Consider the following 23,069-nt stretch of genomic DNA (forward strand, 5'->3'; position numbering starts at 1 on the left):
AGGAGGGGGGGGCTGAAAAATTCTGATCAACACCTAGAACAAAAATGATATTCAAGCATCTGATATAAACCACAAGAAAGAACACATCTTTAAACCCTTTAATCCTCAGGTTTCATCAAATTGTAATAATTTGTTCTTTCTCTTTTGGGATATATAAGAAGACATGTCGGAGGTTTGAAGTAATTCCAGATATGCAGATACAGAGGTGTGGGACATCAAGTTTTTGTGCTGCAAGATAAGTCTGCAACTGAGATTCACCCCAACTTTGTGTGATGTGAGACTTTAGGGGATTATGCTCTAGCATATCCAACAGTTGTCAGATAGGTAGCCAAGTTTAAAATTGGGTATCCTGAGACAACAGATATCCACAGGTCAGCAAGACCTTCCACAGCAATCACACCTGAAAACATGAATGCAGTGCATGCCATGATCCTCGATGACAGATGAGTACCAGCCAAAACATTGCAAAGACTCTGGGGATATCCAGGGAAGGAGCTGGGGTCATTACCCACCAACATCTGGACATGCAGAAGCACTTGGTGAAGTGGGTTGCCAAATATTTGGATGCTGACCAAAAGAGAGAGAACATGTGCTCATCTCGAGGGATTTGGGTCATTTTGAGAAATCAGGTGCAAACTTATTCGCTTGTATTGCGACTGCTTATGAAACACAGCTTCAGCACTATGACCCAGAGACCAAAACAACAGTCAATGGAGTGGAGACACAGGTTCTCCATGGCCAAAGAAGTTCCAAACCCAAAAATCAGCAGAGAAAGTTCTTGCCATTATATTTTGGGATATGAATGGTGTAATCCTTACCCAAGTACCTCAAAAAATGTGAAACTGTTACAGTAGCAGTTTATCCAACAGCTCTGAAGAAACTGAAGGAGATGCTGAAGGAAAAATGCCTCAGGAAACTGAGCAGAGACATGCTGCTTTTGCAGATCAACACACCTGCTCACACCTCTCATGAAACCGAACAGACAATACACAACTTGGGCATTTGATGTCTACCACATCCACCCTATTTGCCAGACCTGGCCTCATCTGACTATTTCCTATTCTCAAATTTAAAGAAACACTTTAAAGGAACAAAAATTACCACAGATGATAAAGTCATATCTGCAGCTGAGGATTGGTTTGTGCAACAAAGAAAAGACATTTTTCCTCAGAGGATTGCAAATGATACAGCAGCATTGTAACAAGTGTATTACACTCTGTGGAGAAGAACGATGTGCAAGTTAAATGGTTCTATCAATTCCTTCATGGTGATTATCACAACTTTTCAGCACCCTTTTGTATATCGTATAAATAGGATATACAGATAAATTAAAGATGCCAAAAAATTATATTCTCAGTTTCATCCTTTATATAAGTGTCAGTAAACAGAGTTTGCATGTGAAGTCACTTCACGACCAAGTTACTTGTAGACACTATCAGAGTATTCTGTGATAGTACTCCTCAGAAGAGTACTGAATCAACTGGCAAATAATCCAGCTGCAGTATGCTTTGGTAGTTTAAGCCTGAAGGTAGACTGAATATAGCAGTTTGCAAGAGACACTATCTAGGTCCATAGATAGGATGTTAAAGATACTAAGCAATTTTATAAGCTAGGTTTAAATCCTTTTTCCCAAGTAAGCAAACAGACAAGTAAGTCAAGTTTGTGCCTGAACATAGTTCAAGTCTGAGGCAACTCGTGATAAAGGTGGGGTAAGCTCTGATCACTTTCCTTAGTATTTCCCCCTAATGCAAAGCACAAATACATCCCCTGGCAGAGATGTATGATGCTATGCATTAAAGGCAAGGGCCACTACCCAGACCGTTTCGACATTTATTGAGGTCTCATCAGTGGGAGCCAGACCAAAAATGCCAATGGTTGAAGTAATGCAGAGTATATAAATTTTACCTAAAGAAGTTGCCACAAGGTGCTTTGACCTTATTAAATAAAAATCTCAGGATGAGAGTAAGATGTAGGAAGTTTTTTAATTTGGGTATACTATGTTCAAGATACCAAGCAATTTTATAAGCTAGGTTTTAATCCTTTTTCCCAAGTAAGCAAACAGACAAGTAAGTCAAGTTTGTGCCTGAACATAGTTCAAGTCTGAGGCAACTCGTGGTAAAGGTGGAGTAAGCTCTGATCACTTTCCTTAGTATTTCCCCCTAATGCAAAGCACATCCCCTTTGCAGAGATGGTAGCATAGCCAAGTAATAAAACTTCCATCAACTATCTCTAATCCAGAGAATTTTAATAATAAGGTGTTGACACTGGTATATGGTGATATGACACTGGTATATGGTGATTGTGGGTTGGTCTTTGCTTGTCTCCGAGTGGGGCTACTGCAGAGATTACGACTATGTCTGGTGGTGGGGTCAGCCTGCCACTGGGTAGAGTCAGCGCCGAGTTCTTCTAGGTGACGGGATGAGCCAGTCACCGAGTTGGACGGTCCTTCGATCATTCGTAGTGTTGTGTCCCAATTTACGATTATTATGCTTTCAACTATCCTTATATGTGAAACTCTACTTGTCTTTATCCAAATCTTATCTATATACGAGATATCACCCAAATACAAATATTCAAGCTTCTTCCTCCCTTTGATGTGTCCCTAAATATTTATTTTATACTGTGCTTTTCAGGACATTTTGTTTTAAAATTTTAAAATTCAAGTTTTAAAATTCAAAAACAAGGAGCAATTACCAAAATATGTCTGAGTGTGAATACTAATATGCAATCATGACCGTTATCTCGTAACTTAACAAAATCCCTCCCCTCCCGCGTGATTAGGTTCATACGTTGTTACAAGTGGTGCATTGAGTGGCAATCTCAGACAACTGCATTTTCATTTAACAAAAGTTTATTGAACTCTTAGACATGGTACAATTCATTCTTTAACAAATAAAACTCAATTCAATACTAAGAATATATAATACAAATTAGCACTGGCTAAACACAAGTATTAAGCTAAAATCCTATATGGGAATTGTGATCATACAGCCATAACAGATTCTATACAAACAAACATATATAGTACTAGAACTAGTTGACCCTTTATCTAATCCCTTACTGGTCTGATCACGCTATAATTCTGCACTTTCTAGGACATATATAATCAGTTACTCTAATTTTCTTACTATGACAATATGGATTAAAATTATCCTTTCGCTGAGCTAATACACACTTTTCACCTTTAAAAACTCTCTTAAATGAAATACAATGCACATGCATAAATCTCTAGGTACATGAATACTTATTAATTAATAGTAACAAGCTTATTCTCATTCTAGTCTGACATGTACTAAAGTCCTAGTATAATTTTCATTAATCCCTTCAACTGTTCTGGTATTGAACAATGATTACAGTTACATATGATTTGAATTGACACGCGATTCTTACAGTACCTTTTTTTACTTTGGTCTTCTACATTGGTTTCTACCCTTTTCCGATTGTACCTTCCTAGAACGAACTCTTCTATAACTCATCACTCCTAAGTTCCTTTGGCATTAAGATGGGCTTTCACACTCTTTACTTTACATGCTTCAATCAAGGACATACATAGGATCATCTATTCTATGGCTGTAAAAATCACCACGTGGGCACTGCTTCTATATAGATTTCTTTCTCTCATTACTATCACTGGATGATGAAACACACTGACATTACCTTCTTTCCTTTAACTAAATGGCATCCCTCATTTCTTACAATAGGAACACGGAACCGAAATCCCGCACACTTTGTTTCCTTATTGTGTCGGACGGAGAAAACTCCTAACCCGTCACTCAGGAAATCCACGTGAGACCTATATGAAGACTTGTGAAGAAAACTCCGAGGAAAAAAAATCTCGTGTGGGGGTGAGGGTTCTTAACCCTTTTGTACGATGACCTAAGGCACCTTCTTCAATTTCTTTTCTTCCTCCCTTTACTGGAGTCGATTTCACTGACCAATTAGAGTAGTGTTTTTCTGCCAAAGCATCCTGCGGTCCGTGTGCACACGACTGACACATGATGAAGTCTAAATTTGAGAATTATGCCCTTGAGCTTTGGTTTTTTTTTTTTTTTTGTTTAAACTAACCTCTATGTCATGTATACTAAATTAATCTCCTTTCCAAAATTTTCTAAGAATTAACTCAAATCTTTAATCTCTTATTTCAAGTGTAAAAACTAGCCTCTCACATACAAAATCCTATGACTAATCTTCTTTGTTTTACATAAGCATATTTTATCATATCACAACTGTAATAAATCCCCCCCCCCTCTTTTTTTTTTATTTAGTTCAACAAACAATTTCAACTATATTTTTCACTTGGATACAAGAATATTTTTCTTTCTTTTAATTTTATGTATTCGTTACTTTCAAAGGCTCTTAACAATATCTGCTTAGGAACAAACTTGCTTAGTTAGTTATTTATACAGGGTTTTTATTTCTTCTCCTGTTACATCATGATAACTGAAATTTTCACATTTTTAAGTTATTAGGGTGTAACAAAGGTCCTCCCTTTTAATAAAAAATTTTCTTGCGAAGTGTTCCTCTTCTCATATCTGGAGGTATAATTTTTTTTTTTTTTTTTTTTTTTTTTGTGAAACCTTTTTGGTTCTCCCACCTCTCCTTTCAATGTGAATTCCCTCTAATATAGAAGTACCCCCCTTTTTTTTCCCTAGTTTCCACATTTCCTAGGATTTCCTCGTCACCTGATAAATCTTCCACTCCTTCTCCTCTCATCCCTACAGGAACTTGCTGTTTATTGAAGAAATATCTGGTGAATTGTATGCACCGAGTTCTGCTATGTGCTTTATCTTGACTGTATCGCCCTCTAAATCTTGCCAGACGTCCCTATAAATGGACGTCTGGCAAAAAGATCTCAACAAGGGGCATAAAGGGATAAACTCCTTTCCTGTGGTCCACCTTATTATTTTGTCGGGTCCTAAGGTTATACCGGGTTTGTTCTAGTCTTCTGTCTTCACTGTGATCCTCACAGACCCTATTCTCCGGTTTTTTCGGCATTTGCTTGTTTGATATGCTTTCCCTCATACGTTGTTTAAACTGATTGAATAACTGCCGATCTGAGACTGGAATTTCCCCCTCTCCTTGACAATCAGTACTATTCCCTCTTCTTGTGGGGGCATTTAGATCGCGGCTTCCTCCTTAACAAGGAGGAAGCCGTGATCTGTTACTCCCTTTTATAGTCCTTCTCCTTCTGCATACACTCTCCATCGAGTCTACTAGGCATACTAACTTATTAGACCTTGTCCTATAAAAGTTTTAATCTATCAGAGTGTACTACCCCGGTTCTTCCTTGCTTAGATTTCTCTCTTATTTTAAATGTCACTGGGGACAATTTTTCTTGAATTTCATATGGTCTGGCTGTGCTCCTTCCAAACTCCCCCCCCTTTTTTATTAACAGAATTCTGTTCTAACAAGACCAGATTGCCAGGATTCAGATCCTTGTATCTCCTCAATTTGTTGGCATAATTTCTTGCACTTTGTGAGCAAGCTTCACTGGATTTGTACACCATCTCATACGCAATGCTATTATCAGTGATCAGGCTATTGAAATAATCATCAATGTCTGGAAATCCTGAATATACATGGTAGTTCCTGAAATCAGCAAAGAAGGTTGGCTCAAAACCATAGAGGATAATGGCGGAGGCTTCTCTGATGGCAGTATGTAGGGCGGTTCTGCACGCGAATAATGTGTGAGACAAAAAGGTATCCCAATTTGAGATCTGGAGATCGGATATCTTTGACAAGGTAAGCTTTAAAGTCCTGTTCAATCTTTCCATCATTCCATTTCCTTGAGGATGATAAGGAGTAGTGAACAATTTCTTTACTCTTAACAACTTACACAGCTGTAACATGACTTCAGCTGTGAAGTTGGAACCTTTGTCAGAGAGAAGTGTTTGGGGTGTCCCATATCTAGAAAAAATCAGCTTGAAAAATTTATAAGCTACTGTTTGGGTAGATTGGTCCTTAATTGCCACAGCCTCTGGATATCGTGAGAACATGTCTATGACCACTAGAATGTACCTATTTCCTTTCTTGGTGATAGGTAGGGGGCCCACGATATCCCTGGCTACAGCCTGAAAAGAACGCATGGGGTTAGGGAAAGACTGGAGGGGAGCCTTATCCACAATGCTGGACTTCTGTTGACACAAATGACAAGAAGTCACATACGATTCTACATCTCTCTTCATCCCCTTCCATATATAATGATCACGAACTCTGTTCCACGTTCTATGCACTACTTGGTGACCTGCCAAGTCAGAGTCATGAAAAGTGAATAGTGCCCATGGGATCATTTTCTCTGGAACTATGATTTTGTCCTTCAATCTCCCTGTGACACTTTGTTTGGACAATAAGAGACCATTCGGATCAATGTATAGTGTATGATTGAAAGTTTAATATGTGACTTCTCTCCTCTCAAAACTTTCTCATAAATCTCCGCCTATACTTGATCCCTCCTTTGCTCTTTGATTATACGAGACTTTTCCCATACTTGTTGTTCTAAAGAATTGATTCCTTTCTTTCCTACCCTCTTTTCTTTGTATATAGGAAAAATCACCTCTTCACTAGGACTGACATCACTATCGTGTACAACATCCAGAGATCTGGACAGACAGTCAGCGACCACGTTCGCTGAGCCAGGCATGTATTTTATTTCAAAATCAAATTCTTGCATCTCCAGTGCTCTCCTAATGATTCTCTGATTTTTGTCCTTCATTGAGGATATAAATGACAATGGTTTGTGATCAGAGCACAAAATGAAATGTTGTCCTAATAACATATATCTGAACTTTCTTAATGCATAAATAATAGCAAGGGCTTCCTTTTCAATTACCGAGTAATTTATCTCAGAAGAGGAAAGCTTCCTACTGATAAAGGTGATTGGCTTAAACCCCCTCTTCCTCTTTCTGTTCTACAACAGAGGCAATTGTGTTGTTGGAAGCATCGGCGGAGAGATAAAAATCCCTACCTAGTTTGGGATACGTCAGGACAGGCGACTTAGAGCCAGATTCAAGCATTGATGTGCAATCTGTTGTTCGTTTCCCCACTCGAATTTTCTTCCCTTCTTTGTGAGTTTAATTACAGCTTCCATCAGTCTAACTATAGGAAGTATTTGGGCATGATCAACTTTTACAGGAAGTTGATCATGCCCAAATACCTCCTAACCTGCCTTACAGTTGTGGGAGTTCTTGCCTTTAATATGGCAGTTGTATTTTCCTCTGTGGGTGTTATACCATTTTCATTTACCTCATGGCCTAAATACACAACTTCCTTGAGGAAAAATTGGCATTTAGAACACTTCAGAGATAACTGAGCTCTGTTAAGTCTTTCCATGACTTCTATTAATATTCTCTTATGCTCCTCGACACAAGACGAGTAAACCAGAAGATCATCCTGGAAACAGATAACCCCTTCTCCCAACATATCAGATAGCACAGAGTTCATCAGGCTCTGAAAACTCATGGCTGAGTTCCTGACCCCTGAGGGAGTCGACACAGCTGATACTTCAGCCATCTTGTGGTGAAGGCAAAGTATTTTCTGTCCTCCTCCCTCAAAGGAATCAGGAAATAGAGTTCAGATCTAGTTTGGAGAATACTTAGCTTCCTCCAGGGCAATCAACAGGTCCTCAATCTTGCACATGGGAAAATCTATGGGTTTAGTGACCTTATTGATCTCTCTTAGGTCCAGTACTTAACCCACCATTAGGCTTTTCTACTAAGATAAATGGGCTATTCCATCTAGAATTTGACTTTTCAATAATTCCAGCTTTCTCATATTCCAGGAGTAATTTCTTGTGTGTGTCCATATGCTTTAGTGAAGTCTGATATTGTCTCACATATATGGGCACATCAGAATTGATTTTAATAGCATGTTGAACCAGGTTAGTACAAGAAAGTGAGCTGATCTCCTCTGTGAATACTTTTGAATACTTGTGGAATACAGACTTAAAGAACTCCATCATGTGAATCCTTTCCTGCTCAGAGCTTAGGATCTTAATGGTATCTTGGATCAGTTTATTCCTCCACATGCTGGATTCCTTTTCCCAATCCTTCAATTCGGCCTTCAAGGCTTTGCTCTTCCCTACATGGTCTTGCATTCTGAACTGTGGCCTGCACTTTTTTTCCACACAGGGACAGTGTTCCACTTGCAAAATCACACATAAAGTTATTTTTTTCAAAAAAATCAATACCCAATATGACTTGGTTGCTAGTGTCCGCAACCTTGGATAAGACTAGCATCTCATACATGCTATTGATAGGGAAGCAAGATATGGAAATCCTTGCCGTTACTCTCAAGATTGAGGAAAGCTCAACTTTCGCAATTCCCATGATCTTAATGGGTTGACTTAGTCTAGTAAAACTATTAAAGGCTACATAGTGAAATGCCTCAACCAAATTTTCTGGAATTACCGATATGTGAGCCCCAGTATCAAACAGGAGTATACAGGGAATACCCTCAATCAAACCTTCTACCAAAGGCAGGGGCAATTCCCTTTTCACCTCTGCTAAAGAAACAGTTTGCATTCTTACCCCTTCTCTGAATCATCTCTCTCAGTTGAACTACTGGCAATCGCAACTATACTTCTCTTATTCTTACTTGACCCAAAATGTCTCCCAAGCTCTTTAACAACTATTTCTGAGATGAGACCCTCCTTTTCAGTATTATATTACTGTATCCCCCATTGCCTCTGTCTCCCTTGTTATCATGCGTTGTTGGTCCAAAATTGATTTTGAGGAAAAGGGACTTTCCCTGAGATTATTCGGGTGCTCAGAAAATTTGGGGTTTTGTATCCCCTTTTACCCCTTTTCGTAGTTCCCTCAGAGAGGAGGCTTGCTCCATTTCATCCAAAATTCTCTCTCTTTTTCTGGCCAGGCTAAAGCACGAATCTAGGTTCTTGGCACCTTTCTTAAATATCACTTCTTTTAATTGATCACATAATCCAATTCTGAACTGTTGGAAGGCTAACCACATCATGTGGGCCCTTTCCTCTGGGAATGAGAACCTCATGGATTGTGATACAGACATAATTCTGCACAGAAAATTAGATACACTCTCTTCCTCCTCTTGTACGCAATTATACAACTCCTTCAACACCTGGGAACTCCCCTTTTTTCTAGCAAATTCTGAGACCAATATTTCTTTGAATTGTTGATAATCCAAGGTTTCCCTTAGCAATGAACGCTGTGGCATTTCCCACCAGTTTACTCCAGAGTAAGACCAACTGGAAATCAGTCCATCCTACAACTCTTCTAAGCTCTTCTATATAGCAAAAAAAAAAAATTGAGGACGTCATCAGTCTCCTCATCTGAAAATTGTGGGAACACCTGCTGTGGGTTAATATAACGAAAAAATTTGCTGTTATTCATGCCTGAACTACTAGAGGGATCAGACATACTTGCATCCAGTTTACAGTAATTTACGCTTAAAAATTTTCAACAACACTTAATTAAACTTTTGCCTCTCAGTTGTCTGACCTGCACCCAAAACCAACTTACTGTGATTAGCTTGTAATTAGGATTTAATTAGCTAAACTACATCCTGTCAACCGCGCCATTTATGTTGTGTCCCAATTTACAATTATTATGCTTTCAACTTACTTACAAGTTACTTACATGTGAAACTGTACTTGTCTTTATCCAAATCTTATCTATATACGAGATATCACCCAAATACAAATATTCAAGCTTCTTCTCCCCTTAGTGTCCCTAAATATTTATTTTATACTGCGCTTTTCAGGACATTTAGTTTAAGATAATAAAAACAAGGAGCAATTACCAAAATATGTCTGAATGTGTGAATACTAATATGCAGTCGTGACCATTAACTCATAACTTAACAAAATCCCCCCCCCCCCCCTGCGTGATAGACAACTGCATTTTTATTTAACAAAAGTTTATTGAACTCTTAAACATGGTACAATTGTACAATTCGTTCTTTATCAAATAAAACTCAATTCAATACTAAGAAGATATAATACAAATTAACACTAGCTAAACACAAGTATTAGGCTAAAATCCTATATAGGAATTGTGATCATACCGCCATAACAGATTCTATACAAACAAACATATATAGTACTAGCACTAGTTGACCCTTTATCTAACCCCTTACTGGCCTGATCATGCTATAATTCTGCACTTTCTAGGACATATATAATCAGTTACTCTAATTTTCTTACTATGACAATATGAATTAAAATTATCCTTTCGCTGAGCTAATACACACTTTTCACCTTTAAAAACTCTCTTAAATGAAATACAATGCACATGCATAAATCTCTAGGCACATGAATACTTATTAATTAATAGTAACAAGCTTATTCTCATTCTAGTCTGATATGTACTAAAGTCCTAGTATAATTTTCATTAATCCCTTCAATGTTCTAGTATTGAACAATGATTACAGTTACATATGATTTGAATCGACACGCGATTCTTACAGTACCTTTTTACTTGGGTCTTCTACACTGGTTTCTACCCTTTTCCGATTGTACCTTCCTGGAATATAAGACCTGCACTGCCCTTTATGTGATCAACTTTGGTTAAAGATATCATTTACCCCTTTACGATATTTGCTGCCTCTACCACTCTCCTAACTTTAGTGGCCTGTTTGACTATCTCTGAAAGTCACATACAGCCTCTAATTACCTTAACAGTGAAATAATCTTTTAAAAAAAATATTACTGGGTTTGCAGGTCATAATAGTTAATTAATGAACCAACTAGTTTTGCCACATATGCTAGTGGCTTTGTCTGGATAAGGAAAAACAAACAAATCTACAATAAGCAGTAAATACGAATCATTACATAACTAAAAACCGAATATGTAGGAACCATTACACAAAAATCAAAGAAAAACAGAAACACATGGAGTGTAGAAGATGGCATGAGTCATTGTTCAGCAGGTATATACAATAGTGTGCAGAAAAATTAAAGCCCAATACGTTGAAAATCAAAGTGACTTCAAATGTCACATAAAATCCTTCCTTGGTTTCTGAGTGGATTACCATTGCAGTCTCTTTGATATTGCAGGTGTTGAAGTGGTCTTCTATGTAAGGCATGGAGCTCTTTTCACATTTAATATTGTGGTGAGTGTGGGAGAAATGGAAGGAATGTCAGGCCTGAGCTGCCTTCTCTGTTGTTAATGATGTCTCCAATATACTCCTTTTGCCTTATTTCTAAATGTCTAGATGTTTGCCCTATGTTAAAGTTATAGCACTTATAGATAATCTGTTCCCTCAAGACATCTCTCAACTATTTAGACCAGTGGTCGTCAAAGTGGTCGATATAACATCGTTAGGGGTCGATAGAAAAATATAAGACATCACTGTGTTGCACCGAAACCATTTGGTGCCAAAAACTCTCAGTGACGAACTGCATGATACTCTAAGAGTGTGTATTAAATCTATTAATCAAATTAGAGCTTGTCCTCTTAAATCGTGATTATTTGCCAAACTTTGTGAAAAAAAAAAATGATGAAGTATCAAACCAATTACTCTTGCATACTGAAGTAAGATGGTTGTCTAGAGGTGCAAGTCTATAAAGATTTGTTGAGTTGTTCGACTCAATCCTAGAGTTTCTTACAAATGTTAATTTGTTTTTGAGTGATGAACTGAAGAGAAATAAGAATCATATTTTCTACTTGGCGGACTTATTTTCAAAATTTAATGATGTACACACCCATCTACAAGGTAAAAATGTCACAATTATTCAAGCTCAGACGATTCTTTTAGGCTTCCAAGCTAAATTAGCCTTATTTAAATCATCATTGTTATGAAAAGATTTTTAGTACTTTTCGAATCTACGGCAATTGGAAGTAAAAGATGAAGACTTAGAAATATACACAAAACATCTTCAAAATTTAAGCGATGATTTTAAATTGTGCTTTGCAGATTTTGAAAACATGCATATTCCAGATTGGGTTATCACGCCATTTTCTACAGATATTGAAAATATCGTATGTAGCTTACAAGATGATCTTATTGAATTGTCAGTTGATCTTGAAGCTAAGACGCTTTTTAAAAATATGACTTTAAGTTACTTTTGGACGAATATAAATATTGTAGAAAAATATCCAAAACTTTCTGAAGTAGTACTCCCCTTTTTTGCTTGCATTTCCAAGCTGGTTTTATATTATATATATTATTTATCCCCCCCCCCCCCCATCAAATATGTAATATTAAGAAGGACATCAAAAACATATCCCTTTGACGTTAAGCCAATATAATAATATATACTATATTATACATACAATAAACATTGTAACTATAAAATAAACAATCTAAAAACTCACATAAGCATATTTTTGCTTGTCCTATTATAATTACGTAATAGTAAAATAGAGTGGGTCGATAAAAAGTCAAGAAACTCTTGAAGGGGTCGATGGTCAAAGAAGTTTGGCGACCCCTGATTTTGACACTGTCTCAACTCAATTTTTTTCTCATGGAATAGGAAAATCTACAAACAACTATCTGGCTTTACAATGGGAAGCCTTCTATCTTCTTCATGTGCTGACTTATTTGTGGAAAACTTTGAAAAAAATGTCTTGTAATCTACAAATTCTAAGTCACTTTGGTTGAGATATGTCGATGATATTGGATTTGGTTATAGCATCAGAAGAGCTGATAATAACTGAGATGACATCTCTCCCACCAGTTTGAGAGAGTGACCATATGGTTTTGACTTGGAAAATGAATAGACATGCAGGAGTATCAAAGAGACGGGAACTTATGTGGAATTATAAAGCAGGTGATTATAATAGTCTTAGACGTCAACTTGGGGAAGTTTCGTGGAGGGAGGAATTGGAAGACCGCGATATCATTAGTGCTTGGGAAATTGTGAAGGAATATTTGTTAGCAGCAATGGTAAGCTGTATTCCACAAGTGAAGAAGAGGACACAATTTGGAGTCAAGTGGATGACAAACAATATTAAACAGCAATTGCATGCGAAAAAGAGGCTATGGAAGAGATATAAGGATACAGGTGAAGAGAAGATACATGAAGAATATAAGAAACAAGCCAGAAGAGTGACTAGTATGGTAAGGAAGGCGAAACTGGAATATGAAAAAAGATTGGGCCTTAGATCCAAGGAAAATCCTAGGAAATTTTTTAGCTATGTGGCCAGTAGGAGGAGAAATGACTGTGGAAGAATGACATTGTGGGATAAAAATGGGAATAGAGTGACTGATGCAGAGGACATAGTGGAATTGTTCAATGAACACTTTATTGGAGTATCTCATCCTGGAGGAGTCAATTTGAAAACTAGAGGGATAGGGCAGGTTCAAGGTTTACAGGTGCAGGAGGAGAGTGTTCCAGATACTGAGTACTCTGGATGTTAGTAAAGCTGTGGGACTGGATGGCATTTCACCATGAGTTTTGAGAGAATGTGCTAAGGAACTGACAGTGCCCTTGACCTGGCTTTTCAATGAAAGTGTGGCTACGGGAAAGGTGCCCATGGAATGGAAGGAAAGTAAGATAGTGCCATTGCATAAGGGCGGTAGCAGACTGGAAGTGTCTAATTATAGTCAGTTTGTGTGTCATCAGTAGTTAGTAAGATCTTGGAGAAAGTAGTGAGGGACCATATACAGCATTGGGCAAATGAGGGTAATGTTATCAGTGAGAGTCAACATGGATTTGTGAAGGGGGCGCTCTTGTTTTAGCAATATGCTAGCCTTTTATGATAAAGTTACAAGAGCATTAGATGAGGGAAAGGCATATACTGCCATCTTCCTAGACTTAGCAAAGGCATTTGACAGGGTGCTGTAAAAATTATGATTATTTTTACGTATTGTTTACGTTAAAATGTTTATTAGTTTTAGTTTCATAATACGCATTGTCAGCACTTACAATGTGCCCGTTATTGAAATTTTGTCACAAATGATATGTAAATAAGTTAAAAAATTGATGTACTTACTGGATTTGATATTTGTATTACTTACAGGAATTTTAATGTAATTTAAAATATTAAGTTTTGTGTTTTTATGAAGACATTCTCTCTTGTCGCTAATGGAAACAACTGTGTCAGCCATTATACAGTATTTAGTTTCTTGCTTGCCATTTTCATGGAGTACGCATGCTCGCCGAGAAGTTTGATGAGTGATTGACAGCTGACAAGAAAGCGTTCGGTATCTGAGTAACGGCTGTAAGCAAGATAGCATTCAGAAGGAATTTAGAACACAGGCCAGCAGATATTTAGGTTCGGAGGAACTTAAGTTTTTTTATGTGACAGTCGGAAGAAAATTAATAGTATATTCCGAAAAAGGAATCATGGAACTATTAAGTTTTAATGTGGAATAAGTCATCATCATCATCATCAAATTCCTGCCATGTACCCTCAAGGGGTGTACAGGATATGACAGTACTACATGAAAAAATTACATCATTACTAACTTCCTATCTACAATTTTCCTCCAAATCAGTCTGTTACTTGTCAAGACTCCAACATTATCAGATCTTATATTTCTATCGTCTAAGGCACTTTGTACCGTATCAATCCACCTATATCTTGGTCTTCCTCTGGGTCGTTTTCCTGCCAACCTGGCAGAGAACACTTGTTTTGCTAATCTTTCCTCTCCCATTCTATTTAAGTGACCATACCATCTGAGATTAGCTCTGCTAACGCATTCCTGGATGCTGACAATGTCAAGTTCTTTCCTAATATCCTCATTTTTAATATGATATTGCCATTGATGCCATCTGTTCACGCCTCTAATCTTTCTCAGGACTCATATCTGCGGTCTCTAGTCTTTGGTCAAGTGTTTTACTTCTGACCCAGCTTTAAGATCATAAGTTAAAATTGATTTGAACACAGTCTTGTATAATTTAGTCTAATTTAGTGTTCCGACTAATTTCTTTCTTATTCCATATGAATTTATTCAATTGACTTCCCACCATACCAGCTTTGCTGATTCTGTTGTCTATTTCTATATTTAGTTTACCATCTTCAGTAAAAATTGTGCCTAAGTAGCTGAAATGTTTTACTTGTTCCACCAGTTCTCCATTCACAACACAGTTGACATTTTCAATGATTCTGCCTATTTTCATTGTCTTTGTCTTTTTATTGCTGACCTTCATACCATATCTATTACAACAGCTATTCAATTTAGTCAGAGAATCTTGCAGACTTGTAGCGGATTTATTTAGAAGTATAACATCATCCGCATAAAGCAAAGAGCTGACATTAACATCTCCAATTTTGATATCAGGTTTAATACCACATTCCTTCATAATGTGATCCATATATATATAATGAATAACAGAGGGGATAATGTACATCCTTGTCTCACACCAGATTTAACATTAAACCATCTTCCTGTACTTCCTTCAATTCTAACTGCTGACTCACAACTCAAATAAAGACTAAGTATTGCTTGATATAATGCCCCATTGACACCATATAACTGCAGCGTATTGAATAGCTTCTCTCTTGGCACCTTGTCATATCATATGCCTTTTCCAAATCGACAAAACTTAAATACAGATCTTTGTTATATTCCCATGCTTTCTCGACTATTTTTCGTAAAGTGAAGATCTGATCCTGACAGCCTCTATTTGGCCTGAATCCAGCTTGTTCTTCACCAAGCTTTTCTTCCACAATTCTTCTCAACCGTTTCTCAAGTATACTTGCATAGATCTTGCCAGGAACACTCAGTAGGGAAATACCTCTGTAATTCTCACATTCAGTTTTATTTCCCTTTTTATATATGGGTACTATGAGAGCTCTACTCCAATCATCGGGAATTCGTCCCTCTGTCCAGGCTTTCTGAACTATGCAGTGCAGCCACTGTAAGACTCTTATACCACCATACTTCAGCATTTCTGGTCGAATATCATCTACTCCAGCTGCCTTTCCACATTTCAAACCTTTGATGGCTTTTTCTACTTCAAGTATGGATATGTATTCCTGACTGCATGCCTGGTCAGTGTTTTTTATCACTGTGCTGTCATCACTGCTTGTTTCATTTAGCAGTTTTTCAAAGTAATTACTCCATACTTCAAGGATATCTTTTTCTCCTGTTTTCATTTCACCTTTATCATCTCTAATTCCTATTACAGCACTCTTTCCTCCATTCCTAAGCTTCTTCAACAACCTCCAGAATATTTTGCCACCTTCTTGATATTTATTTTCTATATTCTTGCCAAAGTCCTCCCATGACTTTTGTTTAGCTAGATTTACACACTGTTTAGCTTTCTTACATTTGTCTCTGTATTCTGTAAGAGTAAAAGCTGACTTATTTGCCAGGAACTTTTGATATGCTTTCTTCTTTTCCTTCACTGCCTCTTTAACTTCCTGTGTCCACCAGGGAGTTCTGATTTTTTTATCCTTGCACACAACCTCACCACATGCCTCTCTGGCAGAATCAATCAATGTTTCCTTCAGTTTGCCACTGAATCTCCAAGGTTTGATTCCTGTTCTCAAACTCTTTCATTTTCTTTTCAATAATATTTGTTGGAACATGGTGATAGTAATAACCAGTCCATGTCCTGAGCAGAAATCCAACAGATATTTGCCATTATTATTAGCTTTGCTCTTTTCTCCAAATTTTCCCAAAATATTTTTGTATGTTTCACAATCATTTCCTACTCTACTATTTAGATCCCCAACAAGGACCAACTTTTCCTTTTTCATTGTGTCAGTTGCTTTTTCTAAAGCCTCAAAAAATTCCTCCACTTCTACCTTAGTAGAACCTTCTGTGGGACCATAGGCACAAATAAGTCTCATTGTCCAGTTCCCCATTCTCATATTTGCCCACATTACTCTACTTGAGACTGACTGCCATTCAAGAAGATTAGCCTCGTATTTTGTGTTGAATACTATGGCTACTCCTTCTTTTCCTTGATTGTCATTGCCTGAATATAACATTTTGTATTTATTGCTCAGAAAGATCTCACCAGTTTTGGTCTTTTTTGTTTCAGTCACCCCTATTATGTCGATCTGGTACTTATCTAATTCCTCAGCTAGCTCCATTTCTTTGCCATTCAGGCTTCTTACGTTGATAGTACCGATCTTTAACTCTGGTGATGTTGAGTTGGGGTTTGTTTTCAGATTTGTTCCAGTAGCTGACTTTTCGCTGTTCGCCCTGGTTCCCTGGCGAAAACAACTGGGGCCTTGTTTAACCGGGCGACGCCCCAGCCGGCATGAAATTTTGTCATGTTGTACCATCATTTTTTATTTTGGTTTAACCAATAAGAATACAATTTGGTCGGCTAAATCCCAAATTGCCAGCCCATCCTCGTTCGTTCAGTATCAAAGTAGATACCCAACAGGGTGCACCACGAGAAGGTGAGGATTGGACATTAGGTCAGAAGCCCTGGTCGGTTCTCCGCATTCCTTTAAAGGATATGTGGAGGTCTCCTCTCAGTTATACAGCTTTGACCCTTAAGCACTCCTGTGGAATAAGTATGTGGATAAATAAAAGAAAATATTGCTATATGCGTTTTAAACGGAATATTGGAGGAAACGCTAACTGAAAGATTTATAGTAGATTCCAAAAAGGAAATCGTAGAACTGTAAGTTTTTTTTTTAATTGGAAGAGTTAAGACTGTCAATAAGCATTTAGTGAATAAAAGAAGAATTTGCTATTTACGTTCTAAAGGAATGTTCGAGAAAACTCTGATTAGGAGGCTTCATCTGTATTAAGGACGCCGGATCTGACTATTATTTCTACTGGAGAAAAGAGACAGAATTAAGTCAGGAAGATTTTATGTGTGCTACATGAGTGATGAAAAGGATCCTGTGTAAATGAAGAATGGAGTCATATATCTTCAGAAAAGGGCCTTGACAGAGAGAGAGAAATTGGCTATGAACATTTTGTCATTTTGAAAACAAAGTGTTAGTCTAAAGTGTAAGTTTATTTAAAAAAAGGACTTGGATCCAATTAAATTTGTGGTTAGTTATGTAAAGTTGTTTGAAGTGTATATATATTGTTTTTGTTTTATAAAATGTTTTTATTTTATATTTTGGTCTTGAGTCAGTGATTATTTGGATTCTGAAAGAGTTAAGATCATTGCACCAATTGGAGTGAACCCTTGTGCATATAAGAATATATAGTACACTCGGAATTAAAAAAAATATTGTTAGAAACAGAGATCATCTCTATGGTAGGATTAAATATTAAGATATAATATCTATGAATATCTCTATATATATATATAAAAATCCACCAATTATTAACATGATAAGCTGATATTCAAGTTGCAGCACATGGGTCTGGATGTCAGATTGGTCAATTGGATTCAGGATTGGCTGTCCGATAGGTATCAGAGAGTTATGTATGGTGGAGCAATATCAAAGAGGCAGAAGGTTACAAATGGGGTTCCACAGGGCTCAGTACTGGGACCTATATTGTTTAACCTTTATATCAATGACATTGTCCGTGGATTGCAAGGGGATATTTGGTTGTTTGCGGATGATGTGAAGCTGGGAAGAGTTATTAATAATAGTGCAGATGTGGTAGCCCTGCAAGAGGATTTGGATAAGCTAGATAGATTGGAAAATGAATGGGGTATCAGTTTAATGCAGCAAAATGTAAGGTCTTGAGGTATGGGACACATCGATGAGATGCTGCATATTCTATGGGAGGAGTTAAACTGCAGGAAGTAGGAGAGACAAGAGATCTGGGTTTGATGATTGATAGAAACTTGAAATTTAGGGGACATATTGCAAAGGTAGTGAAGGTAACACAGAGGATTGCTGCAATAATGAGGACACTGACTTGCAGAGATAAAATGGTTATCATTCCGTTGTATAAGACTCTGATCAGACCACACTTAGACTATTGTTCTCAGATCTGGTCCCCAGGATTTGAAGGGGATAAATTAACTGTGGAAAGGGTACAAAGGCGGATAACAAAGATGGCATCGGGACAGTACAATGTTAGTTATGAGGATCGGCTGAGGGAGTGTGGATAGAAGAAGGAAGGGTGATATGATTGAGATTTTTAAACTGTTGAGAAGTATAATAAATTTAGTTTAATCATTTATCCAAGTGTGAGCAAACGAAGTTTGCGCCTGAAAGTATCTTCAGGACTGGGGTAAGGAGAAATAGTTACAGGGTTGACATTGGGGAGTTCTTTCGCTTGGTTAAACAGCAGGAAGGAGTCATGACAATGGGCCATCCCTGGAAGTTACGAAAGGAAACTGTGAGAAAGAGGGTGAGGAGTGGTTTCTTTGCATGGAGGGTGGTTAAACCATGGAATGCATTGCCTGATAGAGTGGTGAGAGCGAGAATGGTCAATACATTTAAGGAGTGGTATGATAGACTTTGTTTCCTAGGAGGGACCTCCCTCGATTAGTCTTAATAGACTTGTGTTTCTTAGAAAGGACCTCCCACGATGAGTCTTTTGATTCCATGGAGGCCTGAATAATAATAATATTTATAATATGGAAACAGTGTGGCTGAGTTACACAAGTTTCTTTCATCCATTAACTCCTTCTACTATAAAATCAAATTCACTTTAGAACTTGAAAATGAAGGAAAATTACCTTTCCTAGATGTTCTAATTTCAAAAAAAGCAAGAGACACCTCTCTTAACAAACTATAAGCCCACTCATACAGATCATTATCTACATGTCTCTTCATTGCACCATATATCACTAAAATTAGTTACTGTACATACGCTGAAGAAGAGGTAGATCTCTATTATAAGAGATGAAGGAGCACTAAAAGAAGAATTAGATTCTCTTCTTCAACTATTAGTCAGCAATCGATATTCTAAAAAAATGGTATAAAGAATACTGTTCTTTACTTCCTCTCCACAACAGATCATGACATTCACTATAGAGCTTCAGTTTTCATCCCTTATATTGGTAAACTTTCTCTAAAAATCACAATCTCCTGAAATCTCACAACATAAGAACAGCCTTCAAGCCCATTGTGGCTATACAAACTCTGTTATACTCGCCCAAGGAGCACAACCTTTTCAACAAACATCAAGGAGTTTACAATATTTCATGTTCTTGTGGCATTACATGGGCAAACATCTAGAAGTTTAGAAATAAGGCAAAAGGACTATATTGCGGTGAGTGTGGGAGATGTCGATAACAACAGAGAAGAGAACTCAGGCCTGGCATTCCATTCTCCTACACTCACCACAATATTGAATGGAACAAGAGTGCCATGCCTCACACAGAAGATAACTTCAGTGCCTGCAACATCAAAGAGGATACAATTATTATCTACTCACAAGGCACTCTCAACAGAAACCAAGGAATGGTTTTATGTGACATTTGGAAGTTGTTTACTAGATCTTTCAACACATCGGACTTTAATTTTCTTACAAACTATTGTGTACAACTGCTGAACAATGACTGACCCTTGCCAGCTTTAACACTCCATGTGTTTCTGCTTTTACTTTTATGTAATGGTTCTTCCTACATATTCGGTTTTTAGTTATGTAATGATTCATATTTACCACTTATTGCATATTTGTTTGTTCTTTCTCACCCAGGTGAAGCCACTAGTATATGTGGCAAAACTAGTAGGTTTATTAAATAACTATTACAACCTATAAACCCAGTGTTAGTTATTTTTGTTACTTTTTTTTTTTTTTTCAAAAAGTGAGATAATCTTCCTCAGTGATTTCAATAACCACAATTCAGACAGGCTTCCCTTCTCCAACTTCACAGAACAAACAAGAGAACCAAACTGTTTACTATCAGTTATCAGTAGCAATCTTTCAGTGATTCCCAGTTTTGCTTTCTATGGCACTACAAGAGCGCCAAGTGCCAGTTGGGATGAATCCAGGATTTATATGCCTTGTTGCCAAGGTCTGATTACTGTTTCCACGAACTGCTCTGATCTAATAACAGAAATTATTCTCACTGAGATGAGTACTTTTATCCCAAACTTCACTCAATACTCTCATCCTATTCCAAAATGCAGTTCTCCAACAATTGTACTAAAGCAGTCCAAACCAAAAATTCAGCATGTGATGTCAAATGGATCAAGTCAAAAACTTCGGCCTCCCTCAACTTATACTACAGCTTGTAACAACTGCAGATAAACAACAAATCAAAAGCTGATTTGTAAGGGCCAAATGTAATAAGCTTATTAGGACTCCTGTTCAAATGATAGCCAGGCCTTGTCCTTCTACACTTTCACCTCTCACATCCTAATGGTAACATCTCCCAATGATAAAACAGACCTCTTAGCATCAGTAATTTCCTTATTCTTGCATAGACAACAAGGCAGATCTCCTCCTACCATTTCACAGTATGCCTGTTATGAAATTTTGCCAGGATATCAGAAAAATACTCAGTAGTCTTGATACCAACAAGTCTCCTGGCCATGATGGTATTTATCTAGTATCATCTCTTCAAGCTGTTATACTCATCTGGAATCTATCCTACAACTTAAAAACACACTTTTATTCAACTAGTTCCCAAAAAAGGGAGATAAAAGTCAACCAGTAAACTATTCCCATCAATGCTTTAATGGCTGATTAATTTCAATACTCTCAAAAAAATAATGGAAAATGTCAACTGCTTCACTACTTAGAAACTCACCAATATGGATTTTATCATTCTTTTTCCACAGCAGATCTCTTAGCCAACCACAGCCTCCTTTGAATATACAAGCCACAGAAAAATTTAGAGAAAGTGACTGCTCTTGATATTTTCAAGGCATTTGATTGAGCCAGTTAGTGTTGGTGTACATTAGGGTTATGTGCTTTCACCTTCAATTTTCCTCCTTTACATTAATGATCTCCCCCCCCCCCCTCCTCTCTCTCTCTCTCTAACATCCAATTGTATTTTTGGCTTTGTCAATGATAGCACTCTTTTTTCTTTCATTTTTAAAACCTTGTAGTGATCAGGTAATTCTTCCTTCAAGATCTTCTTTTACTGATCTCTTTGCCGTTCTCAAGTGGAATGAGATGACATGGTGACTAAACACAATTCAATCTGATTTCCCAGAAGAAAGATCATGCATCACTCTCCCACACATTTGACGAAATCCAGCTCAACAAGGATCAGTTTTGTCTTCTTAGACTTTCACATCTAGTCTGTCCTGGCATAGAAGCACACACATTAGGTCCATTACCTCTTCTGATCTCAAAAGGCTTGGCATTCTTTTTTGTTTCCAACAGTACTTCTCTCTTGCTAAACTCCTGACTTTCTAAAGCTGAAATCTGTCCAACCTTAGAATATTGTCCCACATTTGGGATTGTATACCTAAAACCTCTCACCTAAAATGCTTGATTGCACCGAAGGGAGAGCAATCTGCTTAACTGATGACTCTTCTCCCTCTCTTTCTTCGGTCACTCCCCATAGATGCCCTGTGGCACAATGTCCCTGTTGTTCTTCAAATTGCACTATGGAGGCAGGTATATGCTTTTATCATGTCTCCTCTTTTTCACCTATCAGTAGTTTTTGAGTCTAAAGACCATCAAATTTATTCTCATAGGGAGCATTTCATAGACCTGCCACAATCTTTATCACTCGCCTCTATATCCTTTCCACCATTTCTTCATCCCTACAAAATCTGGGTATCTGAATTTGCTCAGTAGTCCAGATGTGGCCTTATATAGGAGAATGATAAATTCTCTATCCCTTCTTGATAGTGCGTTCTTCAGCAACCACCATGTAATCTGATGTGCTCTTTTGGCTACCTTTGCAATATGCCCTCTATTCTTCAACTCCTTGTCCACAATCTCCCCCCCCCCAAGTACCTGTCCTCATCAGTTCCATCAATATAATGCACAGATCATGATCTCTTTGGATCAACCAGCATTCACAAATCAAAAACAATGTCTTCAGGCAATAAGCCGATGAAAATTTCAGTTAATGATGAAAAATTGGAAGTAGAAGATTCACCTACTTGGGAAGTGTACTACATGGAGATGGGCAGTTTAAACATGACATTAAGGCATGCATTGCTGAAGCAACTGTTGCTCTTCATAGGTTACAGCCATTTTGGAAGGACAATAAAATACAGCTTACTACAAGACTGCCTCATCAATACCCTTTTTAATTCTGTCTTACTATACAGATGTGTGTGAGAGAGAGATTGCTAAAGGAAGATGAGAAAAGACTATTGGCCTTCGAGATGAAATGTTATAGAAAACTTTTGAAGATG

At 37.5% G+C, this 23,069-nt stretch overlaps 1 protein-coding gene across 3 annotated transcripts in view; it reads right to left on the minus strand.

The window, feature by feature from the left end:
- Positions 1 to 23,069, minus strand: part of Mgat3 (beta-1,4-mannosyl-glycoprotein 4-beta-N-acetylglucosaminyltransferase) — a 52,996-nt gene that overhangs the window by 10,600 nt on the left and 19,327 nt on the right. The gene's annotated exons all lie outside the window — the stretch shown is intronic.

The sequence above is a fragment of the Typopeltis vanoorti genome, chromosome 5 (genome assembly GCF_054136105.1).
Source record: "Typopeltis vanoorti isolate ZY-2024b chromosome 5, IOZ_Tvanoo_1.0, whole genome shotgun sequence".
Classification (NCBI taxonomy): domain Eukaryota; kingdom Metazoa; phylum Arthropoda; class Arachnida; order Uropygi; family Thelyphonidae; genus Typopeltis; species Typopeltis vanoorti.